Source organism: Siphateles boraxobius, unplaced genomic scaffold (assembly GCF_051911475.1).
Source record: "Siphateles boraxobius isolate OS27281-9 unplaced genomic scaffold, OSU_SipBor_1 89, whole genome shotgun sequence".
NCBI classification, from domain to species: domain Eukaryota; kingdom Metazoa; phylum Chordata; class Actinopteri; order Cypriniformes; family Leuciscidae; genus Siphateles; species Siphateles boraxobius.
In genome coordinates this window covers 3,401,941-3,418,062 of record NW_027509218.1, presented here as the reverse complement: position 1 = coordinate 3,418,062, position 16,122 = coordinate 3,401,941, and the positions used below count along the sequence as shown (strand labels likewise).

The 16,122-nt window shown below is 42.6% G+C and overlaps 2 long non-coding RNA genes across 2 annotated transcripts; both read left to right on the top strand.

The window, feature by feature from the left end:
* Positions 1 to 927: 927 nt before the first annotated feature.
* On the top strand, positions 928 to 2,216 carry LOC143731950 (uncharacterized). The gene is made up of 2 exons (XR_013201015.1): positions 928 to 977; positions 1,483 to 2,216. It is a non-coding gene; the product is annotated as an uncharacterized LOC143731950 (long non-coding RNA).
* Positions 2,217 to 9,003: 6,787 nt separating this feature from the next.
* Positions 9,004 to 15,758, top strand: LOC143731949 (uncharacterized). Its single transcript, XR_013201014.1, has 3 exons — positions 9,004 to 9,092; positions 9,191 to 9,279; positions 15,659 to 15,758. It is a non-coding gene; the product is annotated as an uncharacterized LOC143731949 (long non-coding RNA).
* The last annotated feature ends 364 nt before the right edge of the window (positions 15,759 to 16,122 follow it).

Below are 16,122 nucleotides of genomic sequence, written 5' to 3'. Positions count from 1 at the left end.
TCTGTTCATGTGAACATCAGTGGCTGTCCTGAGGAGAGCTCAAACATGGACTGCTCAAAAATCTGTAGTTGGGACCGAGCGCGAGCGAAATCCAGTGAAAGATGGTAAAGAGTGCAGCGAGTATCTGTGAAGGAGAGCTGTGAGGACGCAAAATGATGCCGCACAACGCCTCCATTAATTCGCGCATGTAGTCATTTAATGTTTATATATTTTAAAGCACTGAATCTCTATAGAATCGCAAATTATTCGATTCGTTGCATTTTAAATCGAATATTGACCGAAATAAACGATTCACGATTCAAAATACATGTTTCAAGATCGATGCATATGCATCGTCAGGATTTGTAAACGATGCATCGAGAAAACGAGTAAATCGTTACACCCCTAATACTGTAGCATATGTAGTCTATTCCAAAGAGACTCTCTGTTCTCTGAGCAGTGAGGACAAATAATACATTTACTAAGGGATCTTGAAAAAATCTGATTGTAATTTTATACCACATAAACCTAAGTAAGCAAAAATAGGGACTACTGGACCTATGGTGCAAAATACACGTGATGTGAAACCGGTGTAATAGAGCTAACTGAATCATTGTCATTTAAGAATAAGACCACGTGTGTGAGTGAATCAAAATCGTGATATTTTAATGATTAATTGTGTAGCTCTCCAGCTATGCTAATCTTTCTTCTTTTGATTTCCTGTTTTTATCTTGGTATGCCCATCCCAAGGTATTAAGCCACACTTGTGAAGACTTCCGATAACACCAACACTAGATGGACATACAAAACTGCCCAAATACTAACCCTATATAATATAATCATTGCCTTTAGGGTAAGGTCACAGATTTTTAACTCTCTTTGTATTGTTACAAAGTTGATAATTAAATGCATACATTAAATGTGTTGTACTAAATGTGTTAAACTTATGTTTTAGACAAATAGATTCATTTGTGAAGGAAAGACTACATCATTTCACGGTAAGCTATTATTGTTTTTTTACATTAAAACTTTAAAAAAATGCATTAGGCTGCAATTTACCTCTGATGTCTCATTCAAGACCATCATACACTCTTCCTAGAGTTGTCCTTCATATACATTTACAGCTGAAACTTTACAGAAATACCCTGTATACCCTGAAATAGCCTGTCACATGAACACCTATAATGTTAATAATTTACTTATTTTTTATTATATTATTACTTATAATCTACTTAATAATTTACTTAATTTACTACAGTCCCTGCTTCTTTTAACAACGGTTTCTTTGTGAACTCTTCCATTACATTGTGCCTGGTTTACTAAACAAAATGCTCTGAACATACATAAAATCCTCCAAAGCTATCTGGGACGCCATTTAAATAAACCATCCACTTGTTTCTGATGCTGTTGTCAGAAACAATGGAACATATAAGTCTGAAGCAATCTAACCAGAACCACCTCAAGTAACCACTGACAAACATTCTTCCTTGTTTTCTTTTACAGATGCTGCCATAAATCGGCATGAGAAGGCAACTGTTGTACAGTTGGGCCAGGCCATGAATAATAATTTGTCAGACCTGAGGTTCCAGAATAAGAGGGTATGCACTTGAGAACTGTGTGTTCGACTGTACAAATAGATTTAACAAGAACTATCTTTTTACAGACTGCCAAAAGTTACAGAAAAGAGAAGCAAATAGATTGCTGCAGTTCGCAGAAACAGCTGGGATCCAGGCAGCAAAACATGGAGTGAATGGGTTAAAATTATGTTGAATATAGGGGTAAAATCATATCCTGGGTCATATATTGTATTGGCAACTCATCAATTAAATATTTACCATCTAATATTCTGGATAACTGTAAAGTTCTTGTCAGTTTTTATTAACCCGATTCCTGGGCATATGTCAATGTCCATTGACCACAGTCTTTTTGGTAAGTTGTATAAGTGTCGAGAGTCCAACTGCAACAATTTTTGTTGCTTGTTTTACTCCTGTTTTTGCAGTTTCCCTTATTAAAGCCAGTAATGCTTAAGGATGTTTTGCCCCTCCGACTGAAGGGACGTGCCCCAGCAGGAAAGTAGCCTGAGAAAATTATTGATTGAAAATTAATAACTGAGACATTTATTTATTTATTATTTTATTTTTTGGTATACTTATAATAATTGTGTTATTGTGCAGATAATTTTATATATGCTGTGTACTTTTACTTTTTGTTAACATAAATAAAAATTCTACATCATGTTTGTGTTGTAGGTGTTCTCTGTAACCCCTTAATGCATTGTCCAATAACTAGCACATTTTGATTATGTCCACTAGGTCAACATCTTTGCATTCCTGGAAAATAGCATTTTGACTGTTTGATTTACAGGGGAGGGTAATATTATATATATATATATATATATATATATATATATATATATATATATATATATATATATGAAAATATTTACCTATGGAGACACTCATGCTATGGGGCATTACTTAAATATTTGAACAGTACATTTCTAAATATATTTACATATACAGATAACTAATATATAAACATATATTATAAATTAATATATTTTCATATACTGATAACTCATATATTAACATATATTATAAATTAATATATTTACATATACAGATAACTAATATTAACATACACAGATAACTAATATATTAACATATATTATAAATTAATATATGCACATATATTGAACATTAATGTATTTACATAGATGGATATCTAAACATATTGACATATTAAGAAAATAAATATATTTAAATATTTGCAATAAAAATATATTTACATGTGCTTAATATATGTGAAACATATTAAAAAGGGGCCAAAATCAAATATTTAAATATATTTTTAACATGTATTTCTAAATGTATTTAAATACAAGTAAAACATATTTTCTTCTATTTAGAATTAATAGATTTAAATACATGGAAATGTATTTATTACTAATATATTTCAATATATGTGACTTCCGTATGGGTAGACCCCTTAGTTGATGAGCTTCAAGAACTTTGGCATGGCATGATTCTGGAAGACAGCTCTTTCTTAGGACATCAGGTTTACAGAGCAGCTCTGCTTTGTCTTTCGTCAGATATCCCTGCAACTCGAAAATGTGGAGGCTTTGTTGGACATGGAGCATACAGAGGTAATTTAAATATTCAAACATCCTTTGCTATAATTAATAAACATTGATATTGATCACTGAATCAGTAAAATCAATATGTAAATGTTTAAATTATTTATTATTGTAATGGATAACAGTTGGTCTTTTTCATTGAATGCTCAAATATAAATATGTGTGTGTGTAACATATTGTATTTAACTTATATTTGCAGGATGCCACAAGTGTTTGAAGACGTTCAGCAAGAAAGAATTTGTTGAAAAAGTCCATACTCAGGATTTGAACGGTCTTCGAGGGAGCCACGCACGTCGAAGGATCACATACACTATGCTGGGTTATCCAAACCGGCAAGGACGAAGGCAGAACAGAAAACAGTTGAACGCAAGTATGGAGCTAGATGGTCAAAACTTTTCCGTTTGAGTTACTATGATGCCATCAGATTTGTCGTCATAGATCCAATGCACAACCTTCTCCTTGGTATGGCAAGACATGTATTCAGATTGTGGACAGAACTAGGAATTTTAACAACAAAAAGCCTTGATGAACTTCAAGCTAGAGTGGAAAACATCAAAGTACCTTATGAGGTTGGAATAATTCCCTTACGGATTTCATCTGGCTTTACTGGATTTACAGCAGATCAGTGGAAAAACTGGACAACCATTTACTCACTTTTTTGTCTGAAGGGGCTTATCAACAGACACTATGACATGTGTTTTGACTTTGTGCAGGCTTGTATCATACTCTGCTCCAGAGTCATATCCATCAATAGACTGGAAGTAGCAGATGGATACCTGTAGACATTTCTCTCAAAATTTGTCGAACTGTTTGGCCCATTGCACTGCACCCCTAACATTTGCATCTTACATCTTATTTTGCATCTTACATTTGCATCTTACATCATATGCATTTACATCTTCATTTGAAAGAGTGCATGTTGGATTATGAACCAGTTTATTCTTTTTGGTGTTTTTCATTTGAGCGTTTTGATGGAATACTGGGAAAGTTTAATAACAACAATAGGAGAATTAAAGTCCAGATTATGAGGCAATTTCAGCAGAGCCAACAGCTTAATATGCCATGGACTTGTGAATATGGTGCTGAATTTGCCAGTATTTTAGGAAGACAAATGGTTGGGACTTTGTCATGCAATGACACAGCTGATATGCTTTATGTGAAACACAGTGTTTTGGTGTCAGCAGAAAGACTTCTCTTAGAAAACTGTGCAGTGGTGCCTCTGTCTCCATTCCACCAGACAAGCTTGGATGAGCCTGACAGACATGCCATGTTAACAATGTATCATCAGATGTACCCTTGTGTCACTGACGTTGACTGTTTTGCCATGTCATGCAAACGGGTAACATATCTGAATGTAACTTACTCACTCGATGGATCTAGAGCGGAAAGGTCAGCATATGTACATGCTAAGTGGTGTGGAAACACTAACAGTTTTGAGGAACCCATCCTTGACCCTCTAGCAGAACTACAACCAGCCATTATAAAGCAGTTTATAGTTGTTAATGTTGTGCCAAAATGTTCTGCATTCAAACATGTTATTGCGCAAGTTTCCTGGCTTTCATCCCCACCCGGACAGATATTTTTATGGAAAGCCAATAGAAGTTTGGAGCTTGCAGGGAACACACACGTCATACCCAGCATCATTTCTGCCTGTTGAGCGCATTGGTGGGAGATGTGTGGTTAACACATCCACTGTGCATTTAAGCAAGACCAAAGAAAAGGTCACTGTAGTCATGCCACTATGCACAGTGGTTGAGCTCTAGGAGACTGTGATGTTGTTTGCATGGAAGGCACATTTTACCTTTGTGGCAAAGCCTGAATAAAATTAATTGTTGAAATAAATTGTTTTTTGTATCTTTTTTACACAATATTGGCCATTGCTAATGACATGCAGTAATTAATCTAGCATACTTATAAATACATACATTTAAAATGTAGGCAAGGCAAGGCAAGTTAATTTATATAGCAAATTTCATATACAATGGTAATTCAAAGTGCTTTACATAGAAGAAATTAAAATAATCAAAATAAATCAGAATAACTAAAACAATTTAGAATAATAAAATAAAATACAGTAAATAATTAAAACAGTTTAGAATAAAATAAAATAAAATACAGTAACAGTCGGACGAACAGTGGCACAGTGCTCGTTCAGTAAATGCATAGCTAAATAGAAGTGTTTTGAGTCTGGATTTGAATGTGACTGTAGGAGCACATCTGATCTCTTCTGGAAGCTGGTTCCAGCTACGGCTGACATAATAGCTAAAAGCGGACTCGCCATGCTTTGAGTGAACCCTTGGTATTTCTAGCTGATGTGATCCTAGTGATCTAAGTGATCTGTTTGGTTTATATTCAGTGAGCATATCTGCAATATATTGAGGTCCTAGCCCATTGAATGATTTATATACCAGTAATAATACTTTAAAATCAATCCTAAATGTAAGAGTCTATAATTACGCTATACTGAGCCTGATCTATTTCTACCAGAGATTTTCTTAGAATTAAGTTATACCTTTTAGAAAAATGTCACCTGGGGTAAAACTCCCCCTGCTAACCTCATTTGCATTTGTATAGCTCACAGCATTTTCATTTACATGTTAAAGCCTCCCCTAGAATTAGGAGGAGGGGGGTCATGGGGGGACAACTGCCAAGCAAGGCCCACGTCAATTTCCGACAATTCACGGCAGTTTTGGGTGTTGCCTGCAAATTGCCGTGTTCAGTCGTAAACCTGTACTTCCACGACAATCTACAGTGACGCTTACTGACGAAAATCCCACTTTTCATGCAGTGTAGGGGAAATATGCAATTAATGCCAACCCAGATGGGGGGGTCTTAGAGAATACACATATGACCGGAAGGAAACATATGGAGACACTGGGGTGTCCAGCCGCAGGTGGAATATTTCAAACCCAGGGGTGGCAAGGTGGTTTGCCAAGGGAAAGACACATGCTCAGAGAGGCTTACAGTGGAAATACACATGTGGGGGTCGCTCAGAGGAGGGACCATGCACACGGGAGGCACCTAGCCGACGTGCAGGCAATAGACACTGGCGCCGACATCAGCTCTGCAGATGTCTGTTAGCGAGGCGCCATGCGCTAGAGCCCAAGAGGATGCCACACTCCGGGTGGAGTGGGGAGTCACACCATAACCATATAATCACGGTTGACCTTGCTGCTGGTATGCCAAAGCAATGGCGTCCACTATTCAGTGAGACAACCTTTGCTTGGAGAGAGCCTTTCCCTTCAGCTTCCCACCATAACAGACAAAGAGCTGGTCTGAGGTCCTGAAACACTGCGTCCTGTCTACATAGGCGCGGAGAGCGCATACTGGACAGAGCAGTGCCAAGGCTGGGTCTGCCTCCTCCAGGGGCAGCGCTTGCAGGTTCACCACCTGGTCCCGGAAGGGAATGGTGGGAACCTTGGGCACGTATCCAGGCCGGGGTCTCAGGATCACGTGAGAGTAAGCCGGCCCGAATTCCAGGCACGCTTCGTCAACGGAGAATGCGTGCAGGTCCCCTACCCTCTTGATGGAGGCCAGTGCAACCAGGAGCGCTGTCTTCATTGACAGGAACTTAAGCTCGACTGATTGCAGAGGCTCAAAGGGAGCACTCTGCAGGGCAGTTAGAACCACTGAGAGGTCCCAAGAGGGAACGAGAGGAGGGCGAGGAGGATTTAGTCTCCTCGCTCCTCTCAGGAACCTGATGACCAGGTCGTGCTTCCCCACCGACTTACCTTCGATGAGGTCATGGTGTGTGGAAATAGCGGCAACATAGACCTTCAGGGTGGAGGGAGACAGCCTTCGCTCCAACCCCTCTTGAAGGAAGGAAAGCACAACGCTGATCGAGCATCTCCGGGGGTCTTCTCGGTGAGAATAGCACCAGTTGACGAAGAGGTTCCACTTTAACGCATAGACGTGTCTCGTGGACAACGCTCTAGCGGAAGTAATGGTAGCCAAACCTACCTCGAGCCGTCCAGGAGCCACACTTGGAGGCTCCAGAGATCGGGACGAGGGTGTCACAGGGTGCCCCGTACCTGAGAAAGGAGGTCCTTCCTCAGAGGAATGGGCCAAGGAGGTGCTGTCACAAGGAGTATAAGTTCGGGGAACCAGGTCCGGGTGGGCCAGTACGGCGCGACCAGAATGACCTGCTCCTCGTCCTCCCTGATCTTGCGCAGAGTCTGCGCAAGAAGGCTCACTGGGGGAAACGTATTTTTGCGGCCCGGCGGCCAGCTGTGCGCCAGTGCATCCGTGCCGAGCGTGCCCTCGGTCAGGGAATAAAACCGGGCACAATGGGTTCCCATATGGAAAAGGTTTGCTAAAAACACCTGTGATTCTTATATGTTCCAACAGAATATTGAAAGGGACATATATGCTGCAAAATCCACATATATAAATTGCATAATATTAATGTATTTTTAATCATATATGTCATATACTGTATGTCCTACGTACAAAAGCCATATTTTATTGATGTAAAAATGTAGGAAAATAATGCTAATTTAATATTCATGTCCAGCTTATATATCTTAAAGTATTAAAGTGTTAGCTCACTTTCAAACTCACCCTGATGTCATCCAAGATATCCATGTCTCTCTTTCTTAAAATTTTTAAACACAGAATGGACTTTAATGGCAACCAACTACTCAAATGTTCAAAAAAGTCTCAAATGTATATATATATATATATATATATATATATATATATATATATATATATTTTTTTTTTTTTTTTTTTTTTTTTTAGAAAATGACCGATCGTTTCACTAGATAAGACCCTTATTTCTCGACTGGGATCGTGTCGAGACTTTGAAGCTACATTGAGACGGACATTTGAACCTTCTTTGAACATTTGAATATTTGGTTACCATTGAAGTCCATTCTGTGTAGAAAAATCCTGGAATGTTTTCCTCAAAAACCTTAATTTATTTTCGACTGAAGAAAGAAAGACATGGATATCTTTGATGACATCAGGGTGAGTAAATAATCAGAATAAATTTTTTTTTTTGAAAGTGAACTAATAAAACACAGTGCAGTTTACCTATCAGTGTAAGGCTGCAGTTCACTCATAGTCTTGCTCTTATCTTGTGGAGCCCTAAGTGGAGCCCTATGCCCAGTCAATCATGGTCATATACTGTTAATCAACATTAGATGAAACACAATATTTAAAACTACACACACAAGCACACATTTTAATTACAAAAATTATGTATTAGTGTGTATTCTACAAGATACAGTTGAATATTTTACATATCAATAGTTTTTTATTTTAAATTCTGCATCACCAGATATCATTTTCATTTGTGACAATTTCTCTAAACTTCATCACAGTACTAAGATAGTATTCTTAACCTAGTACAAACATAAAACTTTCCTTAATGTCGAAGTGATTCTTATGCATATCACCACCAGAGTTCATGTCACATATACAAAAATATATTCCAGCCAATTTTCAACATTTTATTCACTGTTCTAGAAACATATTTGACTCAACTTTGTTAATTTGAATAACACTGTGATGAGTTACATCCGGTACATTTACGCGCTGAGCTCGACAAAACGAGCTGAGACTTTTTTCACAGACGCCATTTTCTTTGATTCCCGATGCAAGGCATACGATGAGGGAAAACGCATGGATTAAGTGTTTTATCGTATTTAAATATGCATTTTATAACGTCGTATTGTTTTATAACAATGTGTATGTGCTGTGCACGGCTAAACTGCTCTCAGGGGGGCATTTCCGTTGATGCGCGATGCAGATCAGACCAGGATGGGTTTGCTTTTTAACAGGAAAATGGCGGAAGTAAGTGTTTTATCTAATTTACAATATGTATTTTATAATATATTGATTTATAGCGATGTTTAAATGTTTTGCGCGCTTAAACGAGCCGAAACTTTTCTCAAAGGCGACGATCTTCTTGGACTCAATACGAAGCTGACGACAAGGAGGTTTGCTTGTAACGTTAACAGGAAAAACACCGAAAGTAAGTGTTTTTAACCTAATTTACAACATGTATTTCATGGCATTATATTGTTTTGTAACGATATGTATGTGATGTGCGTGCCTAAACCTTTCTCACAGACTAGGCCCATAGACGACTAGGCCTGCATCTTCTTTGAGTCGTGACGCAGTGCTGACACGGATTTTGCTTTTAACAGTAAAAACAAATAGTAAGTGTTTTAACTCATTACAATACGTGTTTTATATAGTTCCCTTACGAAGGGAACTCAACGATGCGTCCATCGACGCCATGGGAACGCCCCCAGCGTGACTGCGTCTGAAGCATCTATGTCAACTAGTCCAATGGAAAGAATGAGCGTCACGGGCGGGTGACGTCATGACCAGGAATTGATAAAAGCACATCCGGTGCAAACCGGCATTAGCTTCTGTTGCCTCAGCAAGCGATCTGTGTTATACTGTCTCTGTCTATTTATTGTTGTCTGTTGCAATTTATTCGGAAACGTTATGGCGAAACAAGTGTACAAGCAGTGTGTTCCTCCCTGCCCGCGTTATTTAACGGGTGGGGACACACACGAGCTTTGTGTCATTTGTTTGGGAGTGGAGCATGCGGTCTCAGCCTTCGAGGGGGCTGAGTGTCAACACTGTGAAATGCTACCGCTCCGCATGCTCCGCTCTCGCCTGTCACTCTTTGATGTAAAGAGTGGGCAGGCTCGCGATCCTCAGGGATCAGGACCCGCGTCTGCCGAGGCGGCGCGGAGAATGCATTCCTGGGGATCGCAAAAGGATCTTTCGGAGGGGTTGGAGACGGGTCCGCGGGCCTTTTCTCCTTCCTTACCCGGAAGATCCAGCGCTCTCCCCCCGGTGTCGGAAGCACGCACTGCGGTTTCTTCCGCCCGGGGAGAGAGCCCTCCATTACTTCAATGCTCTTCCTCCGAGGAGGTCGATGTTATGAGTATGGAGAGTGAAAGCACACACATGGGGGAAAGAGATTCACAATTTATTTCCCCAGCATATGATGAGCTGGTGGATGTTATGTCACGGGCTGTAGAGAAATTAAATATTGAATGGCCATCTGAGAATAAAGGCGCTCGTCCTAAAAGTAAATTAGATGAGCGCTTTTTATCTTCCACGACATTATCTCCACCAGGGCTTCACTTTTTTCCCGATCTTCATAATGAAATATCGAAATCGTGGAATAAACCTTACTCTTCACGACTTTTTAGCCCTCAAGTTAACACTTATTCGAGAATAAGAGGGCTAAAAGAGTATGGTTATGAGGCGATGCCCCAGGCGGAACAGAATTTAGCCAGCAATTGGGCGGTCTATGGCAGCCTTGGTAGCTACTGAGAGACATTTATGGTTAAATCTGTCAGAGATTAAAGAAAAAGATCGAGCTTTTTTATTAGATGCTCCGCTTGAACCTTCTGGTCTCTTCGGCGACGCAGTCCACGCGGTCGTCGAGAGATTTCAGGAGTCTAAAAAACAAGCTGACACTTTTAAAAAGTTTATCCCTCGCCGTGTCCAGCCCCCTGGGGCTGCTGGGCGTGAGCAGCCCCAGCCGTCGAGCTCATCATATCGTGTGCATCAGAAAGAGAGTGTTGCATCTCGTGCACCTCCACATAGAGACTGGAGACAGACGCAACCCTCTCAACCGAAGTCTTCTAAGTCGAAGCCGGATCTGAGGACCGTTCTTCAGGCGAAGAAGACTTCGGTTCAAAAAAAAAAAAGGTCCTGATGTTCACGCATCAGGCCTGTGAGGACAGCCCCGACCGAAGTGGAGCGGTGTACACCTCATTTTACGGTGCCCGTTCCATTTCGGGGTCCTCACGAGACCGTTCTGCCAACCTTGCCACCCTCGGTGCTTCAGGGCGCAGCGGTCTCCAGCGAGTCGCTGATGCTATGCTGCGGCACAGCATCGGTTTCGCGCCCTCTGAGGGGGGCCTTAGAGCGGCCAGTTCAGGTAGTTCCTGCCATTATGTTTCAGGCTCCGGAATTGGCTGTCTCGATAACACCAGAGACCAGCCTCGAGAGGCTGGTTCCCTTAGTAAATTTTCTGGCAGCGTGGAAGCTTCTGCCGAATATTTCTCATTGGGTCCTGCAGATTGTAGAGAAAGGATACAGAATCCAGTTTGGTTCTCGTCCTCCTCGTTACAACGGGGTGCTGCCCACAGTGGTGCATCCCGAGCAGGCTCTGGTAATGGAGCAAGAGGTAAAGGCCCTGTTAGCAAAGGAAGCTATAGAACAGGTGTACTCACCCGACAGAGAGTCGGGTTTTTACAGCCGTTATTTCATTGTTCCAAAAAAGGATGGGGGGTTGCGTCCCATTTTAGATCTTCGTCTGTTGAATCGTTCAGTACAGAAACTCAAGTTCAAGATGCTGACACTCAAACAGATCGCGACTCAAATCAGATCCGAGGACTGGTTTGTCAGGATAGATCTGAAGGACGCCTACTTCCATATCTCCATCCTCCCTCAGCACAGGAAGTTCCTAAGGTTTTCTTTCGGGGGCAAAGAATACCAATATCGGGTTCTTCCTTTCGGTCTAGCTTTATCACCCCGCACGTTCACGAAATGCGTGGATGCAGCTCTAGCCCCTCTCAGGCTTCAGGGCATACGTATTCTGAACTACATCGACGATTGGCTGGTTCTGGCGGAATCAGAGCAGTCGGCGGTTCGGCACCGAGGTGTCGTTCTCGCTCATATGCAGATGTTGGGGTTGAGGCTCAACGCCAAGAAGAGTGTTCTTTCTCCAGTACAGAGAACCACTTTCCTTGGTGTGGTATGGGATTCAGTGACGATGCGGGCCACTCTATCGCCCGTTCGTGTAGCTGCTATCCTGACAGCCACCAAAGAGCTAAAGCTAGGCCAGTCACGCACTGTGAAACAGTTCGAGAGACTGTTGGGTCTCTTGGCGGCAGCGTCCAACGTGATTCCTTTTGGCCTGCTGTACATGAGACCTTTACAGTGGTGGCTAAGGACCAGAGGGTTCTCCCCGAGGGGAAACCCACTTCGTATGATCAAGGTCACGCGGCGGTGCCTTCGTGCCTTAATTATATGGAGGAAACATTGGTTCTTAACCCAGGGTCCGGTATTGGGAGCTCTTTGCCATCGTGTTACGATCTCGACAGATGCTTCCCTCACCGGCTGGGGAGCGGTAATGGAAGGCCGCTCGGTTCAGGGTCTGTGGAAAAGTCATCATCTTTCGTGGCACATCAATTGCCTGGAGATGATGGCTGTCTTCAATGCGTTGAGACAGTTTCTCCCAGACCTGAGGGGCCATCATGTGCTTGTACGAACAGACAACACATCAGTGGTCTCTTATCTGAACCGTCAGGGGGGTCTGCGGTCGCGTCCGCTCTGCAAACTGGCGCACCAGATCCTCCTGTGGTCTCTGGGGAAGGTACTCTCCCTGAGGGCAGTGTATATTCCTGGGGACCAGAATGTGGGGGCAGACATCCTGTCGAGGCAGGAGCTGAGGCCAGGGGATTGGAGACTCCACCCCGAGGCGGTGGAGAAAATTTGGGAGTTTTACGGCCAAGCAGAGGTGGATCTGTTTGCGTCTCAGCACACGACGCACTGTCCACTTTGGTTCTCCCTTACTCACCCAGCCCCCCTGGGGCTGGATGCTATGGTGCAGACGTGGCCGAGGCTACGTCTGTACGCATTTCCCCCTGTTGCTCTGCTCCCAGGAGTTCTGGAACGAGTCCGCCAGTACGGAATAAGCCTACTGCTTGTAGCACCACGCTGGCCGAGTCGGATCTGGTTTGCGGACCTGATCCATCTCTTAGACGGTCCTCCCTTGGAGATCCCGATCAGGAGAGACCTTCTGTCTCAGGCCGGGGGCACAATATTTCACCCTCGGCCAGAGATTTGGAACCTGTGGGTTTGGCCTCTGAGGGGGCCCAACTCATAGAGAGTGGTCTCTCAGCTGAGGCTGCTGAGACCATCCTAAGCTCCAGAGCTCCAGCTACTAGGAAACTATATGCGCTGAAATGGAAAGTTTTTTCTGTATGGTGTCACCGACATCAGTGGGATCCGGTTAACTGTTCTGTGAACACAGTACTCGAGTTCTTGCAGGAGCGCTTTACGTCAGGTTTATGTCCTTCCACACTTAAGGTTTACGTGGCGGCCATTGCGGCTTACCACGCCCTGGTTGGGGGTACATCGTTGGGTCGAGACCCCCTGATTACACGTTTCCTTCGTGGCACACTGAGGCTGAGGCCTGCAACTCGCACTAGGGTGCCAGCTTGGGATTTGGCATTAGTACTAGAAGGCCTGTCTAGGGCTCCATTCGAGCCCTTAGATTCGGTTTCAGAGAAATTTCTTACCCTTAAGACTATCTTTCTGCTAGCTATTTCGTCCCTTAAGAGAGTTGGAGACCTTCAGGCCCTTTCGGTTTCCCCCACTTGCCTTGAGTTTGCACCGGGGATGGTCAAGGCATTCTTATATCCAAAACAGGGATACGTCCCTAAGGTGCCGACCTTGATTCCGAGGCCTATCGTGCTGCAGGCTTTCTGTCCTCCTCCTTTTACATCTGCGGACCAGGAAAGGCTGAACCTCTTGTGTCCAGTGCGAGCACTGGATACTTATGTTCATCGGACATCTTCTATGAGGAAGTCCGACCAGTTATTTATTTGCTTTGGATCACCTAAGAAGGGTCTTCCTGCTTCTAAACAGACGGTTAGCAAGTGGATAGTCGAGGCTATTTCACTTGCATACGAGTACTCTGACCATCCGTGTCCCTTGGTGGTCAGAGCTCACTCAACGAGGGGTATGGCGGCCTCTAAAGCCTTGTTATTTGGGGTTTCCCTCCAAGACGTTTGTGATGCGGCAGGCTGGTCCTCACCGCTCACATTCGTCAGGTTTTACAGTTTGGACCTGGATGCTGCCCCAGGTTCTCAGGTGCTTAGTGCTTAGTTCCAACAGACTGACACTCAGGTACTTGGAATTCTGGCGTTTTGGGTATTCTCGTTCCCAAAGCGTCAAGTGACGCATCGCGAGTTCCCTCGAAAGGGAACGTCTCAGGTTACTACTGTAACCATAGTTCCCTGAGAAAGGGAACGAGACGATGCGTCACCCTGCCATACTTCCTGCTTCCCTGTGATCGGCTTGCTTCGACTTTTTGAAGCTAATGCCGCGTTTCACCGGGTGAGCCTTTATCCCTTCCTGGTCATGACGTCACCCGCCCGTGACGCTCATTCTTTCCATTGGACTAGTTGACATTGATGCTCAGACGCATGCACGCTGGGGGCGTTCCCAAAGCGTCAAGTGACGCATCGTCTCGTTCCCTTTCTCAGGGAACTATGGTTACAGTAGTAACCTGAGACGTTTTGATTGATTCACTTCCGTCTAAATGATCATTTTTTATTAAATTAGGGGCCGCTAAGACGACACCGTTCTCTCTAAACAGACTTTAAATGTGAACCTGTGATTGACGCTGATGGCGTTCACATGCGCATTAAGAATTGATTCTACAGTTATGTGGGTTTGAATATATGTGCGGAGGTTTGTAATGCCTTACAAACCATGCCTAAACAAACTACTTGTCTTGTCTATAAATTTTGATGCAGAATTTTATTTTATCTTATCACTTTGGGTAGGTACGTGATCCAAAAAATTCCACAACGCTTTATCTGTAGAGTGGTATAGGGATCCTCCATAGGGAGAGGCTAGTTGGCACTTCAGCACTGCATTGTCATCGGGTCCAGGCGAAAGTCCTTCGTCAGATCTGGAAACGGCCTGGATCCGGCAGGCTGCGGGAAAACGTCGGAATAAACACGATGCGTCACCCTGCCATACTTCCTGCTTCCCTGTGATCGGCTTGCTTCGGCAATTTTCGAAGCTAATGCCGGTTTGCACCGGATGTGCTTTTATCAATTCCTGGTCATGACGTCACCCGCCCGTGACGCTCATTCTTTCCATTGGACTAGTTGACATAGATGCTTCAGACGCAGTCACGCTGGGGGCGTTCCCATGGCGTCGATGGACGCATCGTCTCGTTCCCTGTTCTCAGGGAACTATGGTTACAATAGTAACCTGAGACGTTTTATGACAATATTTGTGATGTGCAAATATTAAAAGTATGTATTTATCCTCAAACTATCTTTTACTCTCGTTTACCAGCACACCTAGTATAACTGAAAAACAGAAGAACAACTCCACAGACTGCAGACCAACAATGCACGTGAAATTGTCACTTTATTTCCTATTTTGGAGGACCAATTTTCTTAGAATGGGTAACTAATTCTTTCAGATTAAATATTTATGCAAAATGTACTTATTAGAATAACTTTTGATTGATGTTTGATGGTTATGCTTTCATGTTTAAATGTATTGATTTAGCTATTTGTGTTTGCTAGGAGCATTTCTATGATGCACCTGGTGATGTTAAGATTTAACAGATAACATGAGAAAATCATGGGCACAAAGCCACAAACATAAAAAAAAATCATAGCTTTGTTGCTATTTGGTATAACTAGATTTTCTGTGTTTCTTACATCTTATTTTTATTTTTTACTTAAAATTAATTTTCAAACCAATTGTTTTCATGGTTTGACAGATAGATGTTTTCTTGCTGTTTAATTTTAGACTCCACTGATTGGGAAATATCTGCCCATCACCTGTCCAACATCATAGCCACAAAAAGGGAACACAGATTCTTCCGGCGGCTGACTATTAGTGAGATTTCTTAAGGTGGGTGTCTTAATTTATTCTCAAAGGGTTAGTTCACCCAAAATGGAAATTCTGTCATTAATTACTCACCCTCATGTCGTTCCAAACATGTAAGAATTTCTTTCATCTTCACAACACAAATGAAGATATTTGACTACGGTTAGCAACTGGACACAACTGATCCACTCGTATCCTGCAACTGATCCACTCGTATCCTGCAACTGTTCTTCATCTGCTGAATGTTGTTGACTCGAGCACTGCTGTACTGTTGCAGAGTTGAAGGTACTGACACAGGAATCACTGACACAGGACTTACATTCACTGACATGTTCAGTATTTGAAGTATTACAGACCATTTGATAAACAGCTTTCATATAATT